Source organism: Papio anubis, chromosome 2, assembly GCF_008728515.1.
Source record: "Papio anubis isolate 15944 chromosome 2, Panubis1.0, whole genome shotgun sequence".
Lineage (NCBI taxonomy): Eukaryota > Metazoa > Chordata > Mammalia > Primates > Cercopithecidae > Papio > Papio anubis.
Window position 1 is genome coordinate 75,267,951 of NC_044977.1, and position 22,518 is coordinate 75,290,468.

At 38.2% G+C, this 22,518-nt stretch overlaps 1 protein-coding gene and 1 long non-coding RNA gene across 8 annotated transcripts in view; one reads left to right on the top strand and one right to left on the bottom strand.

Annotated features, from left to right (window-relative positions):
• Positions 1–8,406: 8,406 nt before the first annotated feature.
• On the top strand, positions 8,407–9,927 carry LOC108584549. Its single transcript, XR_001899750.1, has 2 exons — positions 8,407–8,458; positions 9,819–9,927. It is a non-coding gene; the product is annotated as an uncharacterized LOC108584549 (long non-coding RNA).
• The window catches only part of LOC108584546, a 323,594-nt gene continuing 309,507 nt past the window's right edge, over positions 8,432–22,518 (bottom strand). For 6 of the 7 annotated variants that reach the window (XR_004181940.1, XR_004181939.1, XR_004181938.1 and 3 more), the window contains 2 exons: positions 13,785–13,888; positions 8,432–9,864 (listed from right to left, as the gene is read on the bottom strand). The gene's annotated coding sequence lies outside the window, so the exon portion shown is untranslated. The remainder of the gene's footprint in view (positions 9,865–13,784; positions 13,889–22,518) is intronic. The other variant, XR_002519902.2, reaches the window with a different exon arrangement.

The window sequence follows — 22,518 nt, forward strand, 5'->3', positions numbered from 1 at the left end:
ATCTACCATGTCATGCCACATGTAAATTACTGAGCTCTCTTCCTGCTAAGCAAACATCCACTCTGCCCCTACTCCAGAATAATAGACCAGAAAATCTATCTTCTTTAGCAAGCCACAGTCTTACATTGTTCGTGATTTTTAAAAGTTGCTTTTTGGTGGAGAACAGTAAGCAATAAGTGATACTGCCAGAAAACAATTCTGAAATTTCCTTCTTTTCTGTCAAACAGTACACTGCCCTACATTTGGCTTTTGTTCCTTCTTTAACAGAAATTCATGTAGACTAACCATAGAAAAGATCTTTTCAGTTCTATAGTTGGACATTGAAAAATACTGACCCTACCTATCAGTTGCTTAGGTTTTTGCTGTTTCAATCTGAAATTTTTTGGCAGAAGGGCATTCTCTGGGTGGGACTTCATGGACCCACTCCTATCGTATTCCCTTTGCATCTATGGGGTATCACTTTATGCAAAACTCAAAGCCCTGCTTCATTACTTCCTAAACTCTGTGATCTTGGACAAGTTATTCTTTGTGCTTTGGTTTCTTCAATTGCAAAATAGAAATAACCAATGAGTAAGATTATTCAGAAAATTCAGTGGGTTACACGTAAAGGACTTAGAATAGTGATTTGAACAGAGACAACAGTAGATTTTCTTCCTTTTTTTTTCACATTTTGGATGCAGAGGGTACATGTGCTTCTTTGTTACATGAGTATATTGCATATTGTTGGGGATTGGGCTTCTGGTGTATCCATTACCCAAATAGTGAATATTGTACCTGGTAGGTAATTTTTCAACCCTCACCCCTAACTCTTCTCACTTTTGGAGTCTCCAGTGTTTATTATTTCCATCTTTATGTCCATATATACCCATTGTTTAGCTCCTATTTATAAGTGAGAACGTGGTATTTGGTTTTCTGTTTCTGAGTTAGTTCAGTTAGGATAATGGCCTCCAGCACCATCTATGATGCTGCAAAGAGCATGATTTCATTCTTTTTTATGGTTGAATAGTATTCTCTCTCTCTCTCTCTCCCTCCCCTCCTTTCTCTCTCTCTCTATATATATATGTATATATATAAAATATAAAATAGGATGTGTGTGTGTATATATATATACACACACATATATACACACATACATACACATACACCCTATTTTCTTTAGTCAACCATTGATGAGCACATAGGTTGTTTGCTATTATGAATAATGCTGTGATGAACATACCAGTACAGGTGTCTTTTTGATATAATTTATTTACCTTTGGGTAGATACTCAGCAGTGGGATTGCTGCATCAAATGGTAGTTCTATTTTTAGTTCTTTGAGAAATCTCCATACTGTTTTCCATAGAGGTTGAACTAATTTACATTCCCACCAGCAATGTATATGTGTGACTTTTTCTCCATATCCATGTCAACATTGACAACAACAAATAAATGTTAGTTGTAGTTGTGGTTGCTATTATTATTGAGACAAATGTAGGCAGTTAACAAGAGTTGGTGTCATGGAAAGAGCTAGCGTGCACAGCACAGTATTCAAACTCCTAGTCTTCCCAAGTCAAAAAAGTCACTGCTAAAAATGTCATCCTCTTTCATAAAAGTCATTTTTAGTTTCATTTAGTTTTAATACAATGTTCTATTTGCAGTTTCTGAATATGACAGTGAAAAGTGAGAAAGACTTCTGTGAAATACTACTGTTACTTTTACAGGCAGGTCCAATTGCATTTAGACCAAAATTAATCACTGACTTCAAGTTGATACACTCTTGAGGGAATAACAGCAGAAAGTTATAAAAAGTTAGATTTATTTACTATCACTTTTTAAATGAATATTTTGAACAGCAGTATGCAAGGTTTGAGGATATAAACCTGTCTCCTGCTGACTTGAGCATCTAAGTTGCCCACAATTACCTGATTGTTTTGTCACTTTGATGGTACCTTCTATTTTTGGTGAGCCCTTTGCTTGTTTTTAGATAGGTTTTACTAGTGTAAAACATAAACATCCTAAACACCCCCAAATTTTCTGAAGCCAAAAGATATACATTAAATTGTGACAGGAGAGCTAATACAGATTTGTAGGAGGCTGTGAAAGGAGTTTTAAATGCAAAATGTTAAGAAGGATCACTCTTCTTGGAGTGCAGCCTTTCACCTCCTAATCTTTTAAGCAAACTGATCAGTACTAAATGAAAAGATGTGGTGGGATGAATTGCTTCGGAATAGAAAAAGCACTTTAAATGATTAGGCTTCCTACACATCTTAAAATACAATTACTCTGAAATTCCCATTAGATCCCATTGAATTCACAGGGCAATATGGTCTCCTTGTTTTGTTTAACAGCTATACATTCCCAAGGGTGTTAACGACTCATTGTGCTGGAGTTGAGCTCTAATATTCTTCTTCTCTGAGGCCTTATCACTTACCTAGTCTGTTGATTAACTATATATAACAATATACCATTGTCCAATTGAGTAGGCTGTATTATAAGCATCTCAATAATACCATAAAATCTAAGCAGAGAAAGAGAGGGTGCACTGATAAGTGTAAGTGCGTGCACTGAATTTCTGAAAAGTATCTTCTCATTCTGCACTTTCAGTGCCACAGTTTAAACACCCAAATGTTCTTTCTGTGCATTTATGAATGTATAATTCTTTACATTCGGGATGCTTTTCATAAACTTTGGTCCATTTTTGTAGAAAATTGAAGAAATCATTCTAATTCCACATTTTGGACACTTTATAATTAACCTGAAATTTTTTCATCTGGTTTAAATATTCTGCCAACTCCTCTTGCACCTTACTTCCTGGTCAGTTCCCACATAAATTTCTGCAGCTGTAAAATGTCAGGCTGCTATTGATTCTCTGTCTCCTTGCTAAAGGTTACTAACTTCATCAACAGTAATGCTATAAATTACATCTGTTAAGATTCTCTTATTCCTTGCTGCTAGTTCACAACATACCTTCAGTTTCTGGCTGCTTAATGTTGCTGACATTCATTTTGCCCATCATTCTACAAAGACTATAGAACTGAATTATTCTTGGATACTATTACCAAGTTGACACACTTTCAGCTTCTGGATCATGAGCTGAAACCAAAAATCTGACGTTTTTGGCAACAAAACCCACAGTGTATTATCTTTGGTCCAAAAAGGCTTTCAAATAATGAAAGCATGACTACAGCTGTTGAATCTTATTCCAAGTTTCTTTCTGCCTTCCTTCACCCATGCACCCATAACATTCGGATGCATAGACCTGGAATAACATTCTCAGTTTTTATTCAGAAGAAAAAAATAGAGTTGTTAGAGATCTGTGTAAGCAAAAATTAATGGAGCATCATGGCATTAATGCGAGCTAGAAGATTATAGATTCATAGATCTCAATTCATATGCTACAAACTTTTCACAGGTTTGCCACCTAATTGGGAACAGTCTGTGCAGTTTTCGTTTTGTACCACTGAAGTTATTCACTATCATGACAACTGTAACTAATTATGTTTGTCTGAGCTGGTCATGAAGCATGGTGGTGGTGGTGGGGCTGAAACTAGGAGTAGGAAAGGAAAGACAGCACAACACAAATCTGAAAAGAAAAATTGAAAAGATGCGTGACATGAAAGATGTGTGGGTGGGAAGCCTGTAGTGTCTTTTCCCTAGGAGAGTATAAATATGCACACATTATTGACCTTATTGAAGTATAATTTACATGGGAAAAAATCAGTGTACCTATTTTAAGTGTCCAGTTTAAGTTTTGATATGTGCATACATATGTGTAATGATCACAAAAATCAAGACACATAAAATTCCCAATTCACTAAAATAATATCTTCTGTTTCTGCCCAGGCAACCTCCCACTCTAACCCCAACTGCCATTATACTTTCTATCAATAAAGACTAGACTTACCTGTTTTAGATCTTCAAGCAAATTGAGTCATGTGATGTGTACTTTTTGGGGATTAGGCACTTCCCAGCAAAATATTTTTGAGATTCATTCATATTGTGTTCAACAAGTGTTCATACATAAGTAGACAAGCAGTCTGTGTAGCAGACATATGTTTTTATTTTTCTTGGACTAATACCTAGAAAGGGGGTTGATTAGTTATATGATAAGCATATCTGTAACTTTATAAGAAACTACCAAATTGTGTTCTAAGATGTTTATACCATTTTACACTCTCCCTACCCATGTATGACATTTCCAGTACTCCTAAATCCTCTCCAAATCTTGTTAATATCTGTCTTTTTCATTTTAGCTATTTTAGTGGGTGTGTAGTGGTATCTCATTGTGGTTTAAAATTGTGTTTCTATGGTGACTATGATGTTGAGTATCTTTCAGTGTTTACTGACCCTTATATTCTTCTGTGAAGTATATGTTCAAATCTCAAATCTTTTGCTCCTCTTAAAAATTTGGTTGTCTTTTTATTGAGTTATAAAAATTATTCTTATAGTCCAGATACAACTCTATGATGTGTATTGTGAATATTTTCTTTCAATCTTTGACTTGACATCTTATTTTTTAATGATGGTTTGTCAGTAGCAAAAGTTTTTGCTTTTGAGGAAGCCTTATCAATTTGGTCTTTTTTGGTTAGTACTTTTATGGTCTAAGAAATCCATTATGGCTAGGTCATAAAATTTTATTATTTTAGGTTTTACATTTAGTTCCACGATCTGTGTCTAGTTTACTTTTTGCCTGTGGTAAGGGGTAGGAACAAAAGTTAGTCTTTTTCAATACAGTCTGATTGTTACAGCACTAATGGTTGAAAAGACTACACTTTCCTCTCTGTTCTATTCAAGCTTACTGACCTTTATCTTCTACAATATCAAACGGTTACTGCAACTATCTCGTGAATTTTTTCACTTCAGATATTATATTTTTCTGCTTTAGAAGTTTCACTAGGTTCTTTTTTACAGTACCCATTTCTCTCATTGCATTTATGTTTTTATACACATACTTGGAACTGCTGATAGCTGTTTTAAGGTCCTTGTCCACTAATTTCATCATCTCTCTCACTTCTGGGTCTCTTTCTGTTGATGCATTTTTCTCCCGGTTATGGAAAGGAGATTTTCTCTTAATTTCTTGTGTGTCTAGTAATTTTTTTATTGGATGTTGCTGAACATTGTGTTACAGTATTGTATGGATTTAGTTTTGCTCCTTTAAAGAGCACTGTGCTTTGTTCTAGTAAGCATTTAAATTTCATGTAGATTAGCTTAATCTTTTTGAGATTTCTAAAAAGTTTTATTAGAACGAGTATGGAGTACAGTAGCCCCCCCGCCCCCTTATCTGTGGGGAATACTTTCCAAGACCCCCTATGGATGCCTGAAACTGAGGACAGTACTTCCCCACACCTGATTACTATTGATTGGAATGCCTCTCTGTTCATGTCTTGCACCCACAAATGTAACTCTTTTCCATCTTAACTAAGCACTTTGCATGAACCGTGGTGGTAACTTTTGCAGTTTGAGGTGGGACAGCAAAACTAGCAAATATCTTTTTCCTTCTTCAAAATTCCACGGATAGAATATGTGTTCTTACTGTAGATCTCAGCCACCTCAGCATATGACTTTTTTTTTCCTTAAGAACTTTCACATTTTTTATTTAAAGGAAGTACTTTGTGGCTTCTCTTTGGCTTATCCAAATTTCTAGCATTGCTATTCTTGCATGTGGGGGTTGTTATTAAACAAAAAAAGGGTTACTTGTGTATAAGCACTGCAATACTGCCTCAGTCATTCTGATAAGCTAAGTGACCAATGGGAGGGTAGCATATACTGGACAGAGGGATGATTCATGTTCTGGGTGGGACAGAGTGGGATGGCTTGAAATTTCATTATGCTACTCAGAACAGTGTACAATTTAAAATTTATGAATTGCTTATTTCTGAGATTTTCCATTGAAAATTTTTGGACTGAAGTTGACTGTGGGTGACTGAAGCTGCAGGAAGTTAGACTGTGGATAAGGGGGAGCTACTCTAGGTTTTATTGTAGGGACAATTTTGCATTACTACTGAGGCATGAATATTTTGGGGTCTCTACTAAATGACACATAAATTCAATGGTGTGTCTCGACTTTGGCTGGAACTTGAATACATTTCAGTTCAGGAGGAGCTCTGGTAGTTTTTCAGTTTATAGTTCGTCAATAATTGTCTTTCCAAGTAGCTGTTCTTTCACTTGTGGTGTCTTACACTATATAGTTTCATAATCAGCCAAAAACTCAAGAACATCCTTGTGCATATTTTGTTTTTATTTTTATTTTTGAGACAGAGTCTCACTTTGTCGCTCAGGCTGGAAATGCAGTGGTACGATCTTTGCTCACTGTGACTTCTGCCTCCTGGGTTCAAGCGATTCTTGTGCCTCAGCCTCCGAGTAGCTGGGATTATAGGCGCCTGCCACCATGCCTGGCTAATTTATTTATTTATTTATTTTTGAGATGGAGTTTCACTCTCTCAGGTTGGAGTGTAGTGGAACAGTCTTGGCTCACTGCAACCTCCGCCTCCTGGGTTCAAGCGATTCTCCTGCCTCAGCCTCCTGAGTAGCTAGGATTATAGGCATGCACCACCATGCCCAGCTAATTTTTGTATTGTTAATGGAAAAAGGGTTTCACCATGTTGGTCAGGCTGGTCTCGAGCTCCTGATTTGTGATCTGCCCACTTCGGCCTCCCAAAGTGCTGGGATTACAGATGTGAGCCACTGCACCCGCCCTTTGTGCGTATTTCTTGAGCTCTTTCACTACATAGCTCCTTCCTTCCCCATACTCTGCCCTACAAATTCCAGTCATTTCAGCTTTCTCAATGTTGATCCCTGTCTCCTCTACTCGGTGAGGCCCCATGTTTCACCTGGGTTTTCCTTTCCAGAGTAGCAGTTCGGACAGTATCTCTAGGCAAAAAATCAGGGCAATTGTAGGCATCACCTCATTTCCTTCCTTTTTCTCAGGGATCATAGTTTTGTGCTGCCTATTGTCCAAAAACAGTGACTTCGTATATTCCATCCAGTTTTCTAATTGTTCCTGATAGATGGTCTCTTTAATGGCAGTTAGCCCATTATGGTCAGAAGCAGAAAAAGTATATTTTTTAAAAGTTCAAGTAAGGCAATTATTTTACCATAAACAGGAATAAAGGGCCCTCAGCTAAATGGTATGGTCACTTGAATTGTGACTTAGTCCCTTTGAGAGTACTAGTGAAAGTCGGGCTTTAAGATACATGCCATGAGTACTGATGAAAAGGCCTATTTCTCAAATAGCAATTGTTTGTGTCCTACCATTGTGGTTTGTGCTACATCTGTGTAGAACTTGCATTGTAATTTACTTAAAATATTTTCTTTAAGTTGACTTCCTTGTACCTTAAATTTATGTGAATAATAAACTATAATATGACTATAAATGGAATTGAGAAACTAATTCTGTTTTTATAATATACATTAAACTAAGCAAATGACTCTTTACGGGGTGGGGGGAGGGAGAGTCCCTGGACTACTGAAGTCATCTCATATCAGTTAGTACTTTCCTACACCTGGTTGGTTGTACTCAGACCACATAGGCACTGAAAGAAGATGTGAGATGGGTGATGGAGATGAAAAAGGAATGGACATTTTCATTTATCATTTCTGATAGAAACAGACAATTTTTAAAACTAGAATAAGCTTAGAAAACATCTAATCTAACCGACTCATCTCACAGATGAGAAAACAGTCTTACAGATGGACTAGCTGCTTTCCAAAGTCTCACCACTGGTTGATTAATTCAACAGTCACTTACCAACAGATACTAAGTGCTGGACACTCTTCTAGGAGCTGGGAATACAGTAGTAAATGAAGAGACAAAATCCTTATCTTCTTAGAGTTTACATTCTAGCAATGAGTAGAACCCCTTTTCTTGGGTCTGTGTTCAGTTGTGTATTAATAGGCTACAGGCTACAAAGGACAGCACCTGGACACCTTAATAACTGTCCCCATCTTGTCCTTCAACACCCTTAGGAATCAGGTTCTTCTCCATGTAAAATCAGCCCAATTTTGTAATGATCTCAGTCTAACCTACCTGGAATATACCAGCTCACTTCATATTTCCTAATGGAGCTACATCCCATGCTTTCAAGCTTTATCCCTGTAAGAAAAAAATATCGATCGTTTTTACGAGAAAGTGCCCATGACCAATTACATCATTTAGAATTTTCTTGAGTGTAGTTGGCCTCTGGTTGCAACAAAGATCAGCCTGTAGACAGGGTCTCTTGGCTTCTTATCTCATGTAGCTTTACGATTGTGTTCCTGCCCCGTTTTGGTCTCTCTTGGTGTATCACTTACACAAGGTGTTTGTGCTGTTTATGTGTACAACCTCCTATATCCCAGTCCTGTCTTTGTTTAGATCTGGAAACTCTTCTGGTCTGAGGAAAAGAAGACTCTACTTTGACCTTCCAGTCTTGAAAGCCGACTGTGTTCCTGACAGCTTCAATGTTTTTCACAGGCATAACCACCCCCAGAGAGACAGAAAAGGTAGGATGGAAGAAATCATCAGAAATGAGTTTGGGCATGCAGTTGACCCTCCTTTTTGTCTTTAGATCAGTGGAATTAGTGAATACTGCTATGAACTCATGGAATTTTCAGCCTTCAGAATTCCCAGACGTCCTCAAGTTGTCTTTGAAGGATTCTTATTTTACAATGTGTGTTTTTCCTGAGAAAAGGAGAAAAACAGAGTGTGTCTTGTTAGTGGGATAGCTAAGATTTGAGGATAACTCCCTTTTATTACGGGATTGCTATGTCTCAGGCATGATGCTGTGTACTTTATCATTTTCACCTTCACAACAATCCAGTGATACATGAATTATATGCGACCTCATGCTACAAATAAGGAAGTAGAATCTTGGAGAGGCCACTTAGTTTCACTAACATCAAATAACCAGTATGTGATTGGGGCAAGATCCAGTTCCATTTGTTACCAATGAAAGCCTTCTACAATATAGCTCGTTAATATCAGTGTTGGGGTAAAAGTTATAAATACACAAATATGTGTAAAACATTAAATGTAGGTTTTTTCCTCATACAATCATCTATAACTGAACAAACTGAGTCAGAATCTGAAATTGTCTCAAAATCACTAAGTAAAGTGGTGATCTGAATGAGAATGCTAGTCTTTCGAATTTTGTCCAAGCTTCTTTGTAACACAGCATTTTAATTCCAGGAAAAAAACAATTCAAATTGAATTGGCTGGAATTGTTCGGTTAAAACTCAGTGTTTTTACAGTTGAAACCTAGAAGTTTTTTTTAAGTGCCAGTATTATAACTCTGCTCTTAAATCCTCTAAACTCAACAGATATTTACTCAATTATTGAGTGACGTTCAAATATTTGAATGTCTCTTATTGATCATACTATGTTTTTTATTGCTACCTGTATATCCCAAATAAACTATTCTATTGCCAGACCAAAATAAAAGATAAAATATATATTTTTTCAAATTCAAAGAAGTTGTCTTTGGTCTATCTAGACTATCCATTATCCTGAAAGATTTGTAGATGCTTAATAGGTGAGAATAAAATAGAAAATGCCTTTTTCCTCAAAGTATTCTGTTGGGATGTGCCATTTGAAAGAAAAAAAATCAGTTTAAGGAGACACATAATCATTAAACAATCTTGTTTCAGTCACTATCACTGCAAATGCAATTAGGGCCAATTCTCCTGAGTCTATGCTAATGGAAGGAGGGTGTAACATGCATGGTTGACAGGCTCAGATAATCTGAATAACTGATTTTCAACATTTCCCCCTACTAAACCTATTTACCAGAGTTGCTAGCAAGTAATGGAAACTGCCGATTCTCGTTTCCTTCCTCTCCTCCCCACACCCGGCGCCCCAACACAGTCACCCTTTGATGGAGATGTTAGTGAGCAGTGAATTGGCCAAAAAGCTGTGGGAAGAAGAAGAAAGAAGGAAAGTCGATCAATCTTTGAATAAATAAAAGCTATTTTTATGTGATGCTTCTGCAATGGAAGGTCCTGCCACATGTAGAATATTGTCTGGGTTAATATTCTTATACATACTGGTACAATAAACCCACCTCAAATAATAGTCTTATTAAATTCATATAGGTAAGCAAAATAGCAATTCATTTTATTTGTTCAATAATATTAAAAGTTACAGATACAGTTGAAGTTTCTTTTGACATTTACCCTCAATCTCTCAGACCTGCCTCCTTACTCAAAAGGAGCCACATCTCTCTGATATGTACTTATTATTATACAAAATGTCCAGCTTTTCATCCAAGTTTTTTCTATGAATTTAGTCAGAGAAAATAAGCATGTTTTTTGTTTTTACAGTAATAATAGCCTACCTATATAGTTTAGCTATGTGGGGTGACACTGTTATGCATTGCCCAAATCCCCCTTCAATGAAGGACTCATTGCCTCATCAGGGAGCACTTTCAGCAGACTGTCTGCATCTCTCAGCCCCTTCTTGAACCACCTCTGCTGCAACAGCCCCCTCACCCTCAGGCTCACCCCTGCCGAGACAGGCAATGGTCAGTGTCTGATCCAGTTCCATTTGGTACCAAGGTACTAGTTCCCATGCAAGCTCATTGTAAGACTACAAATGTCTTGCCATATTGGCACAGACTGGGGCAACTCAGAAAGATCTTCCTAGCCTCAGAGCTGCCTGTGGGGTGGCTGAGGCTGCTGTGGAGTCCACATCATAGCTCAACTTCTGTCTTCGCCCAATCCTGCTTCCTTAGATGCTGATGCGAAGAAGTTTCCTAATAAACTTCCAGAACAGTAACTTCCATCTCATAGTCTGCTTCCCAGGAAACCACCCGATGACATGCCGCTTGCTTAGTTTTTCACAGAATATGTCCTGGAAGCCCCATTTGCTAGTAAACATAGACCTATCTCATTATTTTAATCTTGTATTTGTGTCAGAACTGAGATGTTGTTCATCAAAGCCCTGGTTCCCTACATTTCTGAACCTGCATCTAGACTACATCATGATTAACTATGACTAAATTAGTGTGTTCTAGCCAATGGACTGTGGAGAGAAGTGATATATGGCACTCCCAGGTCCAATCTGTTGACACTTCATGAAATTTTCCACATCCTTTCTCATCCTCCATGTGCTAACTAGATGCAAAGGATCTAGCAGAAGTTTCCAAGGTCCTAGGGACAGCAGAGTCACAGAAAGCTGGGTCACTGAATCACCACAATGAAGGCTACCCGTAAACCTCCACCTCAAATTGTTAACCTGTTCAAATATGTAGGGGCATTTCTTACAGGAATTAGTCTCTCCTCCTTAAAAGTAAAGAACTCTTTGGCTGTTTCCAGTCTCTCACTATTACAAAACACATTGCTCTGAGTATTTTGTACATGTCTCCTTGGGTGCAAGTGTTTCTCTGGTATAAATAGTAAAAACAGAAGCGGACTTGCTAGGTCTTGAAATACACAAGCTTTAAAATTCAGTATTTTTGTACCATTTCCCAAAGTGGTTATACCAATTTGTATTCCTACTAGGAGTGCATGGAAAGACCTCTTTCTCATAGCTTTCAAATGTGGGACTGTGCCAGGCACTCTACTAAGTATTTTACCTGCCTTAAAATATTTGAGCCTCAAAGTAACTCTGAAGTGTACTTTTCTATTCCTTAGCTCTGCTTTTCAGATGAGAAAACTGAGGTCAATAATTTACAGCTGAAAGAGCTAAGATCTAAACTTAAGGTTGTCTGACTCCAGATTTAGAGATAGATTTCTTTTCTCTTACATTATATTGCTTGTATACAATTCTCATTCAAAGTTAGAAGTTGTCAGGTAAATTATTTAATTAAAGGTTATACTTTATTGGGGAGAATTAAGGACTGTAGTGGTCTTTGTGTATGGGGATTAATTGGTCATGAGGAGGTATCATTCATAAAGGTCAAGGGTTTATTTTCATGGGTCAAACAGTATGCAGGAGGGTTAAGCCTTCCTTCTCAGCTTTGAAAAAAAAAAAAGCATAAATGTATATAGATCTGTCAGTCATTTAAAAGGCTTTTCTAAAAATAAGTAAAACAAAAGCTAATAAAATCTGCATTCCGGGTGGCTGCTTGCAAAGTGGCTGTAATTACTTGGCCAAATCACATCTTGCTCAGTGTTCCTCCCTGAACTTCCTTTGTCCTTGAATTGAACATAATGCAGAGGAGGTCTGTGTGGGTCTGGGACAAGATGGAATTTGGACCAGCTGTTTTCAAAGGTTACATTAGAAACTCAAAGGCTAAAGGCAGTTACTGTGAAAACTGCCTTCTAAAGTGGGAATCTCCCCATTGTATCACGTGCCTGTACCAAGAACTGTGGCAGGGGTGAAACTGGAAACACAAATCTTCACAAGATGAACAAAATGTTAGACCCTATAGACAAGGCACAGGGACACATTTGAATTCCCAAATTCCTTCCATTTTTGTGGTTTTTGAGGTTACAATAGAATTTAAGTCTCTCTGGGTTCATGTTCATCTAGTTTTGACAAAATATGACTTCCTGTGTCAGTGAAAGAAGGTTTTGATTTACAAAAAAAAAAAAAAAATGACGCAATTAGATGAAATAGTTTCACTAACTGTAAATTAATCAAAGTTAGATTTTTCTTAAAATATGCAGGGGTCAAAAATCTGGGCATGAAACAAGCACTGGACTGATTTGGGGTTTCCCTGGGTCTTACCATGTTGAAAATCCCTGAGTTCCTATAAATACCAAATTTGTTAAGGGGGCAAGAGGGCAGAGCAGAAAAAGATAAAGAGGGCTAATTGGGTATATATAATTGCTGGGCAGAAAGCTTAAATTTGGACTCTTCTGAGGCAAATGTGTCCCTTTAATGCTGTTACCTCTTTCTATGATGATATACATTCATTCATTTAGCCAACATCTATTGTGCTTACTACATGTCAGGCACAGTTACACACTTGTTCTACAGTGGGGGATGAAATAAACACAGACTTACAGTCTTCGAGTGGAGAGAAGATGAAATATATAAGTCAATACAACTATTCCTAAGTAAGTATTTAGGAAAACTGAGACAGTTGCTATGAAAAAAGTAATTGGGGTACATCAATGAAGAATGAAAGCAGAGACCTATGTAGATAAAGTCCTCAAGGAAGACGTGTCCACAGAGGCACAGTTTGAATGCAGACAGATGCAGAATGAGTCAGGGGTGAAATTTCTTAGGCTGGGAGGCTGCTCACATGAAGACTCTAGGACAGGGAAGAGCTTGGGATAACTGGAGGCTAGAACATACTGGGACAGTGGCTCAAGCAGGAGGTGGAGAGGGAAGCAGGGGCCAGGGAGTTCCAGAGAGTGGAATGATCCTGGAGAGTCTTAAGCAGAGAGATGACACAGTCAAATTCACATTTTAAAAATATCACTCCAACTGCAGTGCTCACACTCTATTCGAAGGAAAAGATGGTTGAGAAAGTAAGATGGAGGTAGGGAACTGACATAATGGGTGACTGCAATAGTTGAAGTACTGCAAGGCAGAGGAGCAAAAGTGAGATGTATTTATGTATCTGTTCCTTTGTCATTGGATGTACTCATTTGGACCTCTATCAAAGATGCCATGAAAGTGAAAATACTGTATGAATCTGACTGTATAGCATGAATCCCATTAAGCTTTCTCAGGAAAGTATACTCAGGCAAGCTGGAAGGCCATTACTTTGGTTTCAAGCTCTGACAATTGTCAGAAACAGAGTATCCAAAGTGCCCAGATCTCTGATTATAGCAACATGCAGAACTTCTGAGATTTTGCAAGTGTTCCCATGTGACATGTGGTGCATGAGGTTGCCATGGCAGTGAACTCCTCTAACAAGATATTAGGAGGTATACTTACCTGAGTCTCTTTTCCATTTCCTTGACATGAGATTGAATGGAGAAGGCAGAGAGTAACAAGTGTAATGAGATTCAGTTTTGTCTATGTTTATGCTCATGGAATATCTGAAAAGAAAAGAAGGTATGACATCTATTTTTTCAAATGGCAGTGTGTGGGGGCATAGGAGCTGTTCATTTTGAAACTTCAGTGGAGATTTTTGACTGGCTTTTACATATCCCACTGTTTGTGGATATGCTCCATCACAAGCAGACGTTTTAAATGCTGTAGTGGGCCAAATTTTGTTTTATTTTAGTATTTGTCCACCAAAGATTTCTGTGAAATTTCTAATGTTCATTTTTGAACTGTTTTGGAGAAACTAGGGAATTGGAAGTCCTGAGCAGTGGAATTGCCAGGCACTGGGTGAACATGTATTTGAGATCTCTAGCCATGAATTTAAAGTGATGCCAATCAGCACTTTTGCTTTTAAATAGCTACAATGTCTTCTAAGGCAAATAATATCTCCAATAGGAAATTGATTTATTGTCCGTGGTATCTGTGGTTTGGGGTTTTCTTTCATTGAGTGATAAATATTTTTTGAGCATCTATTTTGAGCCAAACACTGTATGGACAAAATAAGCTAAGGGGAGCAGAATGAGGAAATAAAAAGGACAGAAGATAGAACTTAGGGATAAAAATAACTCAGGAAAAGGAACTTTAAAATCCCCTTGGTGTTCACTTCCCAGTCTTTCATTTTCCATCTACATCACCTTAGATGAGTCACTTAATCTATGCTTTTGTTGATCACTTTAAATTTGAAGGCTTAACTAAACTACAGTCTTCAGTGGCCTTTAAGGGAAAGATGTAATCAAAATGCTAGGCATGACACATATATTTTACATATCTCTGAAACAGATAATCTCCAAAGATCTTGGTATCATTTAATAGGTAGACACAGCAAATAACTTGGATAAAGTTCTCCCTAGAGGTTGAGAAGTTGGTGAGGTTTTTTGTTTCCAAAAGAAAAAAAAAAAGAAATTGCTGTCTGGTGGGCTTATTTGCTCTGAATTTTTGCTGTCTCACCTAGAAAATGAGCATAGAAACTTGGGAACTTGAGAGAGAGAGAGGGCGAGAGAGAGAAAGAGAGAGAGAGAGAGAGAGAGTGTGTGTGTGTGTGTGTGTGTGTATGTGTGTGTGATGTTGAGTTAAATGTGGGCAATGTTAGCCATCTGTCTTTTTTTACATCAAAATTAACAAGCACTTAGAACACAGAACTCAAAGCCCTACTTCACTGGCTTTTACTTTCTGAGTTCCCATGCTGACATAATCCCAAATGCTAATTTAGTCAAGTATGGCTAATCCTCTAGAAGCCTCAGCAGTAAACCACGTAATTTAGTGCCACTTTACAGAACTCTCAATTTAATTTTTCAGATTTGTCAAGGAGAAGGATAAAAGTGTGTTCACCCTATAAAGTAGAAACCACACTGAAGGAACTGCAATAATGCAGAACTTCCTATCATCCATGATGATGCACCAGCCTTTCCAACTCTATTATCTAGAGCTGTGGTTCTCCATCAGAGGCAACTTTGTCTCTCAGGGGACATACACAATGTCTAGACACATTTTGATTTCCATGATTGGGAGGCAGAGGTAGGTAGAGGCCAGGGATGCTGCTAAACCTCCAAAAATGCACAGGAGAGTTTCTCACAACAAAATTCTCTGAACCAAAATGTCAATAGTGTTAGTGCTGAAGTTGAGAAACTCATGTCTGAATTTCTCCTTAACCCCATAATTAAATATGTCTGATTTTTGGGATTGTAAGCATGCTAAAAGAAAAAGCTGGCTGCGTGTGGTGGCTCATGCCTGTAATCCCAGCCCTTTGGGAGGCTGAAGTGGGCAGATCGCTTGATCCCAGGAGTTCAAGACCAGTCTGGGAAACATGGCAAAACCCTGTCTCTATTAAAAATACAAAATATTAGCTAGGCCTGGTGGCATGCACCTGTGGTCCCAGCTACTTGGGAGGCTGAGGCGGGAGGATTTCCTGAGCCTGGGAGGCAGAGGTTGTGGTGAGCCCAGATCACACTACTACACTCTAGCATGGGCAATAGAGAGAGACTCTGTCTCAAAGGAAAAAAAAAAAAAAAAAAAACCTAAAACCTTAATTTAGATTTTAACAGGGTATACCAATAGTTTTCTAAAGCAAAGTGCTTTTTAGTTTGTAAAATCAAATGTAAAACATGGTCCATTTACAATACAAATGATATCTTTTATACATAGAAGGTATTTTATAGTATGCAAAAACAGAGTCACATATCAGTCAGGTCAACCTGTAAATTTGTTGTGGCTCCATCACATTGAAATTTCTACTGCTTTTTTTCTTTTTTAATCTTTTATTTTGAGATAGAGTCTCGCTTTGTCACCCAGGTTGGAGTGCAATGGTGAGATCTTGGCTCACTGCAACCTCCACCTCTTGAGTCTAAGCAGCTCTCCTGCCTCAGCCTCCTGAGTAGCTGGGATTACAGGCGTGCATCACCATGCCTGACGAATTTTGTGTTTTTAGTAGAGATGGGGTTTCACCATGTTGGCCAGGCTGGTCTCAAATTCCTGACCTCAAGCAATTCGCCCACCTCAGCCTCCCAAAATGCTGGGATTACAGGTGTGAGCCACCACCCCTGCTTCTACTTCATTTTTGATTTACATTATCAGTAATAATTGGAAAGGTTTTAGGATATTTTAAGGTAACCACATATATTTTTGTACACCTTGAAAAATTACATCTATTTTCTCAACAAAAATCTTTCCTTGTGAAGTGACTTCTTTTGCTACTAGCAATTTTTAAACATTGCCGTTGTCATGGTAATGTCTAATTATTATTACAAGTAAATTCTCCAGATCTAAATTTGGGAACATGCAAGATATTCTCCAAGAAAGAAAAATCAGTGGTAAAAAGTCTTAGCCATTCTTTCTTTTGTTGCATAGTTGCATTCAGGTCATTTAATTCTGCCCATGGCATCAAGAATGCCTATTTTTATGAAAAGCTGGTTTTACAGCAGGAAAATTGGTCCACCTCTCGGTTATGATGCCTAATGATTCATGGTTGTTAGATAACTTTCAGAACACAACAGATTTGATTCACTGATGGAGTTTGCATTCCACAGCATCTCTTAGGATCTTTATGGGGGTCACGGATTTAGATCTTTTGTTGTGTTTAAACTCCAAGGTGTTCAGTCCTACTTTCTGCAGTCGTTGAGGGCAGCTGTAGAACTGGCAAATAAGCAACAGTGTGAGTTGAGGCAAGGTGGTGCTACCCATGAAAAGAACCAGGGGCCACAGGGGGTCTCAGCTCTTAATAATAGAGGCAGAGATTGCCCCTGAGAAGGGAAAGAAGCACATGCCATAGAGAAAGGTGGCTATAATAGGGACAACCAAAATGTAAATAGAATGACTTAAACTTTCTTTTTTAAATTATACTTTAAGCTCTAGGGTACATGTGCACAACGTGCAGGTTTGTTACATATGTATACATGTGCCATGTTGGTGTGCTGCACTCGTTAACTCATCATTTACACTAGGTATATCTCCTAATGCTATCCCTCCTCCCTTCCCCCACCCCATGACAGGCCCCAGTGTGTGATGTTCCCCACCCTGTGTTTAAGTGTTCTCATTGTTCAATTCCCACCTATGAGTGAGAACACGTGGTGTTTGGTTTTCTGTCCTTGCGATAGCGTGCTCAGAATGATGGTTTCCAGCTGCATCCATGTCCCTACAAAGGACACAAACTCATCCTTTTTTATGGCTGCATAGTATTCCATGGTGTATATGTGCCACATTTTCTTAATCTAGTCTATCATTGATGGACATTTGGGTTGGTTCTAAGTCTTTGCTATTGTGAATAGTGCCGCAATAAACATACATGTGCATATATCTTTATAGTAGCAATGATTTATAATCCTTTGGGTATATACCGAGTAATGGGATGGCTGAGTCAAATGATATTTCTAGTTCTAGATCCTTGAGGAATCGCCACATTGTCTTCCACAATGGTTGAACTAGTTTACGGTCCCACCAACAGTGTAAAAAGTGTTCCTATTTCTCCACATCCTCTCCAGCACCTGTTGTTCCTTGACTTTTTAATGATTGCCAGAATGGCTTAAACTTTCTAAAATCATATACGCATATTCTCCAAGTCTGTTCTTGGATAGCCAAGGTTTCCTGACCTTAGGGGCGTCTCAGTGAGGGCTGCTAGAAAATTCTTTCCCACACACAACTCACCGAGTTCCTGATTCTTTCATTTAGATCTGTGCCTAAGGGCTAGTTTTTGGTCATTGTAAGGCAGATCACATTTTAACAAACTGATCCTGTGCATCTGCTACATTCCTTATTTCCCGAGTTCTACAGACACCATTCATCAAACTAAAGTGCAGAGAAAACACTGAACTAGGAATACGTTGTAAGATGGATCCCCAGTTCAGAAACTTAAAAATGTTGGGGAAAAATGTTTATCTTATGATAAGGTACTTGTGGACTACTGGAGACAGTTACATTAAGGATATGGCTTTAAATTCGACTGCCTTGGGTTTACATGCTGGCTCTGCCATGGATGGATGAACTTGAATAAGTTATTTAACCTCCCTATGCTTCAGATTTCTCGTCTTTAAATCAGGATGATAGGAATTCCTTCCCAATTTTTTTAAGAGACTCAAAATAATGTTCATCAAGCATTAATATTATCGTCATTGTTCTAGATCTGGGCTAGAGATTCAAAATACGGCAGTTGTCAATACACAGGAACTAGGTACAGAAGTAAGCATGGTGATTAAGAATTTGGAACTTGATACCTGGGTTTCAATTTCAGCTCTGCTACTTCCTGGCTGTGTGACCTTGGGCTTACTTAACCTCTAAGGGCCTCAGTTTCCTTATTGGTAATGACAATACCACAGACATCAAAGAGTTTTAAAAATCTTTAAATTAATTTAAGCATTAAATTAACTTAAATGAGTTTAATATTTGGTTTATGATAAATAATACAATTAAGTTTAAGCATAATTTTAAAATTTTTTTCTTAGAAAATAAAAAAGTTATTGTGGAACCATATACATAAAACTTACTATTTAACCATTTTTAAGTATACAGTTCAGTGGCATAGTACATTTGCATAGTTATACAACTATCCCCACTATCTATCTCCAGAATTCTTACATTCATTATCCCAAACTGAACTCTGTACCCATTAGTAATAACTCTCCCTTTCCCCTTCCCCACATCTCAGCTCCTGGTAACCACTTTCTATGTCTATGAATTTGCCTATTCTAAGTACCACCTTTAAGTGGAATCCTGCAATATTAGTTTTTTTGTGGCTGGCTTATTTCCCTTGGCATAATATTTCCAAGTTTCTTCCATTCTGTAGCATGTGTACAATTTCATTCAAGGCTGAACAATACTCCATTGGATGAATATACCACATTTTGTATATCCGTTCACTTGTTGATGGACATCTGGGTTGTCTCCACCTTTTGGCTATTGTGAATGGGCTGCTATGAACATTGATGTATATTATCTTTAATAAAGTACACACACAGAGTGTGAGAGAGAGGGAGCCCCAACATTGAATGGGCAGGCGAAGGAAGATGCTCTTTTAGAAAAGTGAGAGACTTTGAAGGCTTGTAAGTAGAGGTAGGGTTTGATTACATTCACAGGAGGTTTGTAAAACTTGTTAGGGGTCTGATTGAGGACAGTGGCATTGGGCTCAGGGAAGAGTGAATATATATGTACACTGAAGAAGTATCACAAAAAGAGATCATACCAGCAAGAAGGGCCATAAATCAGAACTTCACAGCCCCTTTGAGAAGGATTTCAGATTCCATGCTAAGCCTGTTACATCACACCTTTAATCTTCATTGCTGCCCCAAGAAGTATCATCTCTACTTAGCAGGTGAGGGAGCAGCAGCATTCTGTAACTTCAACAATTTCCAATAACTAGCAAGCGGTCAAACTGACATTTTATCCCAAGCCTGCCTCCTCCTAAAGCCAGGGTTCAAAAAGTAATGTGTTCAATGCCAGTCCTGAATGAGACAAGAACTCATTTCACATTCAGCAAAGACTCTTCTGAAGTCATGTCTCTGGACTGATTCTCTCTCAGTGATTTCTGCCCTTACGACATTTCAAGAATCAAAGGGAGCCCTTTGAGTGTCTAATGAACTTGACACGTTTATATTCATATATGTTTAGTTTGCCAAGGGGACCTGAACAACAGCTCAGCATCTGATTTCCCTGATCTTTTCTTACTAAATTTTCAAGTTATGCTCTATGGATCATAGCACAGTAAGAGCCATACAAAGAATAGATCAGAGGCTGGGAATTTTCATGACCATCACCCCTTCAGTACCAGTTTCTATAAAACAAGGTAATTCAGGAAAGAAAATCACTTCTAATTCATTCTTTGCCCTTCAAAAATATGGATGTTTATAAATCAGGCATGTGGCACAATTGTGACACATACCATATAATTTACCACTTGCAAGTCAGTCCCTGAAATTTCATTTCCTCCTGGGAAAGTTCACTAATTCACTCATGACCAGTGAGAGACACACGTGTAGCCTACACCCTGCCTTTATTTCCTTCTAGAATACTTGACACATGACAGATTTGTTAGTGACTCCTCAATAATTAAGGTGTTACAACAGTTGAAAAGCCATTTCAAGGGGTGCAATACATAAAAATAATTTTCTTTCTATAAAATGGTTATGATGCCAAGTATAGTTCTTTAATGTGATTGAAGTGATGTTTAAATGTGATATGTGACTGTTTTTGCATACTATAAAATACCTTCTATGTATAAAAGATATCATTTGTATTATAAATGGACCATATTTTACATTTGATATTACAAACTAAAAAGCACTTTGCTTTAGAAAGCTATTTTTTTCTTTTTTTTTTTGAGACAGAGTCTCTCTCTATTGCCCACGCTGGAATGTAGTGGCGTGATCTTGACTCATCACAACCTCTGCCTCCCAGACTCAGGAAATCCTCCCGCCTCAGCCTCCCAAGTAGCTGGGACCACAGGTGCATGCCACCAGGCCTAGCTAATGTTTTGTATTTTTAATAGAGACAGGGTCTTGCCACGTTTCCCAGACTGGTCTTGAACTCCTGGGATCAAGTGATCTGCCCACTTCAGCCTCCCAAAGTGCTGGGATTACAGGCATGAGCCACCACACGCAGCCAGCTTTTTCTTTTAGCATGCTTACAATCCCAAAAATCAGACATATTTAATTATGGGGTTAAGGAGCAATTCAGACATGAGTTTCTCAACTTCAGCACTAACACTATTGACATTTTGGTTCAGAGAATTTTGTTGTGAGAAACTCTCCTGTGCATTTTTGGAGGTTTAGCAGCATCCCTGGCCTCTACCTACCTCTGCCTCCCAATCATGGAAATCAGAATGTGTCTAGACATTGTGTATGTCCCCTGAGAGACAAAGTTGCCTCTGATGGAGAACCACAGCTCTAGATAATGGAGTTGGAAAGGCTGGTGCATCATCATGGATGATAGGAAGTTCTGCATTATTGCAGTTCCTTCAGTGTGGTTTCTACTTGGAAAGAAGAGGTATGAGCTTCTGTTTACAGAGGGCCTTGAATTACTCTAATCATCAAATATTTATGTTACAAAAACTCCACAAAATGCAAGTTTCTAAATAAATATCAAGAGTTTAGATGGCATTCAGTGAATGATTCCAAGAGGAGTACAGTGTTTCTTTAATTAAAAGCAAGCAAGAATGATAACTAATTAAATGTCATGATGCAACAGGGAAATGTGGGAAAGAAAGAGCTCTGTAGGAAACCATACCAGAGAATTGGAATCTGAATTTGAGGATAGAAGCCTACATGGAAAGTTAAGGGCAACTTCCACTGCTGCAGAGCCAGGTTCAAACAATACCAAATAGTAAAACACTAGTAAAAATGCATCCATAGAAGGGGAGCTTTAGTGTCCTTTTAAAGGGAAGGAAACCATAGTAAATGTAGTTGCCAACATATGTTGCTATTATTAAAAATAATAATAGCTAGCAATGCATGAGTGCCTCCTCTGTGCCAGGGAGTTTGCTAAGCACTTTACTGAATACTATCTCACTGAATTAAGCTTGTGTGGAGGGCACTAGCAAAGCACACAAAATCCTTTTTCTTTTTTTTTTTTTCCCCCAAGAAATTGGTAGTTTGCATTTCTAAAAAAACATTCAATGAGTCTCAGAGGAAAACTTGGAATGTTGCTGAATCGGTATTGTTTTTATCTTATATTATGTAACGGGAAAGAGTAGGCAGCACCACAATTTTTTCGTTACTCAAAAGCTCTGAGGCTTTGGCCCTAGCCACTAGGTCTCCACTGCCATTCCTTTTTTAAATAGCGGCCATGAGATAATTCCATGAGGAGGTGCAAATGAAGGCATATAAGTTTAAGCGAGATTGGACACAGGTCTCCCTCCTATCCTGAACTTGCTCTGAACTACTTGACTGGAACATCTCCTGTCCATCCTGGGTGCACTGCCCATTGCAAATCTCCCTTGTTGTTTTGATCTGAACTTTGTGTCTGATTCCATATCATCACTCCCTGGGATATTTCTACCCAGGTTGAAAACACACATCCCACTTCCAGGCATCTGCTTCATGTTTCCTGGATGGTCCAGTAATGTGTTTGTTTAGCTCACTTCTAGTTAGGCTATAGATTTTGCTGGTGGCCTTTTAAACACCGCCTCAGAATGTTTGTTTTT